The sequence below is a fragment of the Coloeus monedula genome, assembly GCF_965178545.1.
Source record: "Coloeus monedula genome assembly, chromosome: Z".
Lineage (NCBI taxonomy): Eukaryota > Metazoa > Chordata > Aves > Passeriformes > Corvidae > Coloeus > Coloeus monedula.
Window position 1 is genome coordinate 84,112,546 of NC_138822.1, and position 8,185 is coordinate 84,120,730.

The 8,185-nt window shown below is 45.7% G+C and overlaps 1 protein-coding gene across 1 annotated transcript in view; it reads right to left on the reverse strand.

Moving 5' to 3' along the window:
• LOC309585102 (large ribosomal subunit protein uL22) overlaps positions 1 to 8,185 on the reverse strand; it is a 369,655-nt gene that overhangs the window by 102,205 nt on the left and 259,265 nt on the right. The gene's annotated exons all lie outside the window — the stretch shown is intronic.

Here is an 8,185-nt window from a genome sequence, read left to right on the forward strand (position 1 = left end):
CACACGAGAGGAGGGACTGACACAAATCCAGCTCCGAGCACTGACAGTGATGTAACTCCATCTCAAGGAAAAGGAAGGTAGGTTTTTCTCTCCCTGTTCCTCAGGAAGGGTGCAAGCCTCACTACTAATGGTTTCTTGTCTGTCCTACAGGAAGATGAGCAGGCTTAACCCTGTCCCACAGGGAAGCTGTAGGCTGGAAGGGGTTTCTTCCAGCAGTACAACCACCATCTCTGACACCTCCCTGGAGGGCAGGAAGAACAGGGTGCTCAGCTTAAACTGCCCTTTAAAATCACATCTAATTTTTCTTATTCTAGCACTGAGCTGCACAGCTACCACATGACCTTAGGGCTGAAACGAGGAGTCTCACCACACTCAGCAGCTACATTCACACAGGTGCATAACTGTGCAATAGTAGTTGCAGAAACTTCTATCATTCAGGCATCAAGACCTGAAATGGGAGGAAGGAGATCTCTTCTACTTCTTCTCAGCACAAGGAGAACTTGGAGAACACCACCAAGAAGCCTGCAAAAGCCAGTGATGCCTCAGCTCACACTGCATGGCCACCAAGCTACCAGCACCGTGCACACACCTGCAACAGGCAGCTGCGTAAGTCACATAAAACATTTTTAGAATACAGTTGCCATCACTAGAATGTTATATTCCCTGTGAAGAGTCCTTCCTTCGTTTTCCTATCTCAAACTTTCACAGTTGAAAGGGGCGCAGGCAGCTCCAATTACAAATTTACTAGCAGATTAACAAAAACCTTGATGAACTTCAGCATATTTCTGGTGGTTGATGTCCTAAAGGATTTTATTTATATGAAATCCATGCTTTGAACAGCTGATAGTCACTTCAAAACATGTTAAACTGACCCATTCTGGCCTCAACAGAGCTCACAAATCATAAATTTACGTAATAAATAAAACTTCCCCTAGGACAAACAACAGACTGTAAAATGCAGTCATTCAGCAACTGCTGAGAACACTCATTTCCTAATCGGGCCCTGTGGAAGCAGCACACACCAACTTAACCTTATCTCCCCTCATCTGGGACTCAGACTATGTGCTCACACAGCAGTTGTGCTCCTCCAGAGCCACGGTGGTGCTCAGGTGCCAGGTTTGTCAGGGATGAGCCAAACACAGAACAGTGAAGAGCTACAGGAGCTACACACAACTCTGAACATGCCTGGCACAGCCCCAGCCCCATTCCTGGGGGATGAGGAACCTGGGCACTGAACAGCTCTTTTGGCAGCCTGGAACCCTCCATCAGATACAGATCAGGAGCTGCTTCAGGTGACTGGCTGAAATGTCAGGGGTTGAGTCACACCACGGAGCTCCCCACCTGCAGCCTGGAAGTGGCCAAGGCCCAAAAGGAGAGCTCAGCTGCTCTGTGCACGCTGGGAAAGGGCCATGCAGCCAGGCTGGTGCTAGAATAAGCTCAGTGGTTGGGGTGGAACATGAGATCAGGGCCATGAACTCAAAAGTCAGGTTTTGGGTCATTATTTACAGTCTACCAGATTCTGACATCCACTGCATGCAGTGTGCTACAGCTTTGTACCAGGCATTTGGTACATCCCTGATGCCCCATCCCTGGAAACATCCAAGGCCAGGCTGGATGGGGCTCTGACCAACCTGATCTAGTGGGAGGTGCCCCAACTCATTGCAGGGGGTTGGACTGGAGTCCTTGAAAAGCCCCTGCCAACCCAAACTGTTCTGCGATTCTGTGGTCTATCCCAGCACTATCAGTAGTAAATAATGGTTTGACAGGGGAGGCATCTCAGAATTTTAATGTACCTTATTCCACAGAAAAATAATTTTCTAAAGTTCAGATTTTACCCATCCTAATAGCTCTGATCCCAGATTCTATCCATGGCTTGAGGCAGAAACGACCTCCCGACTTGAGCCCAAACTTTGCACAGGGGAGTACGTTCAGGAGAGCATGAGGAAGTGGGATATTGGGGAGGGTGGGTGGGTGCCTGTGCTGTGCTCTGCAGTTTTGCACCTTACTTCCAAATGTCTCTTGTACTTGTGCAGCATGCTCCTCAGGTCTATGGATGGGACACAGAAATGTGGTCTAGTGGAAGGTGTCCCTGTCCACGGCAGGGCGTGGAACAAAGTGGGCTTCAAGGTCCCTTCCAACCCCACACATTCCCTGGTTCTATGACAGGGGACCACCCTGCAGTGTCAAACCAAATCAAAGAATCTCCTGATACACAAAAATCCGGCTCCTGCTTTCTCTGAGAAGCAGGCTGAGGGATGAGAGCAAGTTCACTGCATCTTCAGCAACCTCATGGAGAGGCCCATTCCAGCAGTGACACCCCTGATGCTCTGGCTGCCTCCAGAAGCTGTGCCAAATAACTGCACCAGTGCCCAAACCACACGGTGAACAAGGGAAGAGCAGGGAAGGAAAGGCATAAAGGAAGTAAAAAGAGAACATCTCTATATGGTTAGAGCCCCAAGCTGCTTATCCTCCATCACACGTGCAGGGACGGGAGTCACTGACACTCCCTGGGGAGTCACAGTGAAATCCTCCTCCGAAGCCAGTGATTTAGACTGGAATTACACAGGTGGTAGCAACATACCACAAATTCCTTGGGTTTGGTTGGTTCTCAAGTCATTCCCAGGGAATCTATTTTTAGGCCTGCAACTGCATTTTTCCATGGCACTCCATGACCCTTCCTCCCACCCCAGTGCTGGGCAGAGCAGGAAAAGGCTGAAGCCAGAGACCAGCCCTCAAACAACCAAGACCTGAGCAAGGGGCATACCTACTTTGCAGTACAAGAGTCATGGGTCTCCACTGTGGTGTCTGGAAGCTGTTCTGAGAGAAAACAGCAGCACTGAGCCCTGGAGCACACACTTCTGCCCAGAGCACCAGGACTCAGGGTTTCTGATCTCCAAAACATAATGCAACAGGTGGTGACAGAGGCAGGACACCCCAGTGAAGGCACACAGCACCTGAACCTCACCCCTTCTTTAGAAAAGGCATTAATGAACAAATACTGGTGTTTGTGTAGCTGCATCCAATAGCTGCCACAGTGAGTTCCTGGTTCATATCCATACTTGTCCTTTCCCTAACTTCAAACTACTCCATACTCAGTATCTACTCCCTACTCTACTCCATACTCAGCCTATTCCATATTCTACTTCCTTACAATCTCTCCAGGATCCTATTTGCAGACTGACACTTGCTGTTAGAGAAGTAGTCATAAATGTTCTACTTTTTGCTCACCACAACCTCAAAATGCTTTTCTCCAAATTAGTAATATTTGTTGCTGTTCTAGCAAGTGTAGATTCACTGAATCTCATGGTTTTATTATTATTTTCAAGGTGATTTAGAAGTTTCTGGAGTCTGGTGAATGTACTTTTATTAAAAAGAGCAGATCTTTAATTTTTTACAGGTGAAAAACTTTAGCCTGGTGTCAGAAGAGCCTCCTAGAAATGAGTTGTTTCATGCTCAATCCAACAACTAGTGTTCCAGTAAATACAACTTCTCAATGCTCTGCCATCTCTTAAGTTCTCCCTCCCTTGTTTAAATTACGTTGTGTTTTGCTTCGCACTCTAGGTTTTGCAAATCCCTTTTCAAGACCTGAAAAAAATCTCTACTTATAAATAACCACAGAAGAGGGAGAAAACATGGTAGTGTAAAATACTCTTAAAAGGAAAACAAAAAGCCCAATGGTTATATTTCGTGTATCTTGTACTAGAACTAAATGTTTATAAAGAGAGATTTTTTTCCTCCCTGGCAACAGCCATATAAATAATAAAGACACTGCTAGAGCAAATATGTGAAGTACAAGACATGCGCTCAACACTGAAGAAACATTTGGATACAGCACAGTGAGGAACCTGCAGAACAATCTAACACCATAAAAATTCTGAGCTTTCAGCTTGCTGTCAGTGCTCAAATCTCTCAAAGTAAAACCTGGGTGAGTTTTCCTCTGACATCTGATCAGATGGTGCTTACAAGCTCCATTAACTGATTAGTTAATAATAGGAATGAAAAACATCTCACAGGTTAACAGAGGTTATCAGGCAGCAATACAGAAATGAGGACACAAAGCCTTCCCCTCCTCCTGCTTCCTGCAACCCCACAGTTCAGGTTTTGGCTCAGAGATGCTTAGATTCTTACTTTGCTTTTTTTTTTTTTTTCTTTTTTTTTTGGTTATTCTAAGTACCCTGGTGCTAATGCAGAGGACCTGGTGTGATGTCTGTGTTCGGGACAGTAAGGAATTCTGTGTGCCTGGCTCTTGGTGTCCAGGCTGGGCATCACAACCTCTCCAGACTGACAGGTTCACTGCCAGAGCTTGCTGCCTTCAGTTTCTGCGCAACAGCTCCCTGTCTCACTGATTTTCACAGAGATTAAAGCCCTGCTTTCACAATCACCAATGCCACATTTGGGCAATTCCTGATCTCACAGAAAACACATCCAGCCCAGGTAGGGTGTGAACACACAGCCCTGCTTCTGCTGAATCAGAGCAAGAGTGTGACCACCAGAGGGAAAACAATAGCTGCTCTGGCTTAATACCTGCCAGGAGGAGTTTGTCATGCTGACAATTTCAAATAGCTGTGGATTAGCAGCCTGAGATTACACCTGATCTGTCCTGCAAATCCTATGGCTCCAGCATTTTGACCAAGCATCACTAACTCTACAGCTGGACTTGTTCTCAAAAAGCACCCTCAAATAAGTCCAAAAACATCACCTTTTGATCTTAACTGACTTCCATGGGAAATACTTATCCAGTATAAAACTAAAACCAACAACCACATGTGTAATTCAAGCTTAACTCATGCTCCAACCCACCTGTTGAATTCAGTTTTTCATGCAAATGTACCAAAGTCAGCAAAGACATGACCAGCACTAGGTTCCTTGTAGCTGTTTCCAAAAGAGGGGAAGTGCATCCCCGTTACTAAACCCTTAGCTCTGAGCTTTCTGAAGGATTAATTTCCCCTCTGATCCCCCTCAGCATCCCCCTGCAGCACCCCAGTCAGACAGCACAGACTTTGGCAGGTGGAGAGGGCAGACAGAGCCCTGCCCAGCTTAACAGCATCACACCAGATGGAAAACGTCTGGATTTACAGACGGAGGAAGAGCTTAATAGAAATACTCTCACAATGAGGTGAGACTTCCCTGACTTTAGGAGCTTCAAGATGTAATATTTTTTATACATAGAATGCTACACAATATCCATCCCACATTCATTACATCCCATCACACATTACACTAGCAGTGTAATGGAACTGCTTATATCTAACCTAGAAAGGAATGCGACAGGTAAGTCTATCTCTGTCAAGCCTCTGTACCATCTCCCTCTCTCTCACATACAGTTGTTTAGGATTAAGGTTTAACAGCCTTCTTTCTGGACCAAGGAACCACAGAATCTGTTCTCTTCATCTCCTGCCAGACACAGCACTCCAGTCATCATCCCCTCAAACTGCAGTTGGGAACCCACTCTGTAAAACACCAAATGCTTTCCAATGGGCGTGGAGTCCAGCAGCACCAAAAACTCCAGGGTGCAGAGCAGCACACACGTGCTGGTGTCGTGGCAGCTGCCTGTTTAAAAGCCATGAAAGGAGAAATGGGGCCTGAATTTTCAAGTGTTTCAGCTTCAAGGTTTAATCCATCAAGCGCTTAGGAGAAAGGCCGTGCTACTGCAAGCAGTACAGACGCCTCTGCGAGGCTGGGACAGCTGCAGGGTGTTTAAAACGCTCCACCCAGTGGTAGAAAGCTACACCTGCCTGTAGGAGCAAATCCTGCATAGTTTTACAAGGCCAATAAACCCCACACATGCTTTCTTTCCCCACACGTTTCAAAAAAAAGAAAGAAATCAACATTTTTATTATACTGCATCATAGAGACTATTCACATAAAGAATACAACTGAGCCTAAAAAGGGAAAAAAAAAAAAAAAAAGAATTCACATAGTACACTCAAAGTGTGTGATTATCCCTCTAAAATCTAACACATTTCTTATCTCCTTATTTCTTATGTCTTTCCAGGACACTTAAATTCTCCTTATCCCAACTGCTCTCAGCAGAGATGCCTTAATTTCCCAGAGGCAGAAACACAGTTCTACCATTGTTAAATCCAGGAAATCGGAGAACATAGTTGGGGATTAGTACAAGGATCAGGTATTACTGTTGTTATTCTGTAAAAAATGATAGCTTTGGACTGAGCAAAGACCAGCTCAGTCCAAAGCCTAAAGGCTCGGCACCCCTATGTATTCTGGAAGATCGGCTCAGGAGTCAAATATCAATGCTCGTGCTTATCTTTAATAATAATTCTGTAAGAAAAAGCCATTATTTTGAATCCCTGCCCCTAGCAGTGGGGTCGGAAGTAGATGTTCTTTGATGTCCCTTCCAACAGAAACCGTTCTGTGATTCTGTGATTCTACATTCTGAAGCACAGCAAACTCTGTGCAGGGCCTAGCACAGGGCCTGGTTTTGCCCTTCTGGGAATGCCATGCTCTAGGCAAGTGAAATCAGGAACTAGAGAAGAGGAATGCAGAGTGATTGTCAATGGTCTCAACCACTCAACAGTTTAATTGGTACAAAGTAGGGTTAGATGGGATATTGGGAAGGAATTGGTGGCTGTGAGGGTGGGAAGGCTCTGGAACAGGGTGCCCAGAGAAACTGTGGCTGCCCCTGGATCCCTGGCAGTGTCCAAGGCCACACTGGAACAATCTTGTCTAGTGGAAGGTGTCCCTGCCCATGGCAGGGGGTGGGACAGTCTCCAAGGTCCCTTCTAACCCAAACCATTCCATGATTCCATGAACACATCGTCTGAGCTGGCTGACCTCAGCTGGGTGTTGTGGAAGAAGCTACAGGCGTTAGAACTGCACTACCTGAAGTCCCAGTAACTTAACGGGAAAGGACTTTTCACTGCTTCCCTTAGCATGACAAAGCCCCTCATCAGAGGCCCTTACAGGAAATGAACAGGATAAAAACAGAACGATATGGGAATAAGCAGCTGGCTCACACTGCAAAGAAAGGTTACTGGCAGGAGGATGTACAATCATCTGTGCTGATAACACGTTTGTCAAAGTATCTGGAAGTTGTAGCTTATACATAAAAAGTTCTCTGGGAAATGAGGTGGACATCGCAATGGATTTTGCAGAAAACACACAGTTATTAAGGATGACCAAATACAGGTCCCATGGCTAGAATTACACACAAATCTCAAAAATTTGAGTGATAAAAAGGGAAAACGAAACATTATGTGCAAAATAAAGTGCATGAAGGGGATTTACTGTAAACACACAGTGATGAGCTCCGAAAGAACTGTTATTACATGGGGATGAGATCCTGGAAAAACTTCATCTGGTTCTCTGAAAATAGAATTCAGTGATCATCCACAGTCAAGAACTGCCCACAGATTCCTTCATGAGGGCAAGAGGAGGGGTTGCACCCATGATCTCTGTGACCAGTGACCGGACCTGAGGGAATGACGTGAAGTTCTGTAAGGGCAGGTTTGGGTTGGAGATCAGGGAAAGGTTCTTCCCCCAGAGAATGGGCACGGCCCCGAGGCTGCCAGAGCTCCAGGAGCGTTTGGACAGCGCTGCCAGGGATGCCCAGGGTGGGACTGCTGGGGTGTGTGTGCAGGACCAGGACTGATCCTTGTGGGTCTCTTTCAGCTAAGATTATTCCATGCTTCTATGATTCTAAGAAGGAAGAGGGAATTGGTTATTACAGAAGGCACTACTGGTTATTAAAGAATAAAAATCCTCCGGCAAAGGATGTGGTAAAATCAATGTGGCAACCGTATTTTGAGCAGTGAAATCCCAGTAATCCTAATTTACTAAGAAAAGAGTTGAAAAACAGATCCTGTATTAGATGAACATCTGTTTTGCTGCCCTACAGCAGGTGGGTTGGTTGGAGTTTTTTTAATCCATATAAACAGTGCAAAATATCTCTACAGTTGTTAGAGACACTGCACTCATGAAAACCCCTGGGAAGGTGATCACCATACTTCAATTGTTATTCACCAGCTGTAGCAACACTTGCCTTGACCTGAATTTCCTGCTAAACTAGGCACACGGGTTTGAGTAACTGCCTGGCTTTCACAATCATCTCATGCCAGCAGAGTGGCAAGAAGCTGTCATAGATAAGGAATATTTTGACAGTGGACAGAGGATGAGAAAGAGTAAAGGCTGAAGTCTCTGCTCCTGTTCCAGTGCTAGGGAGAGGTGT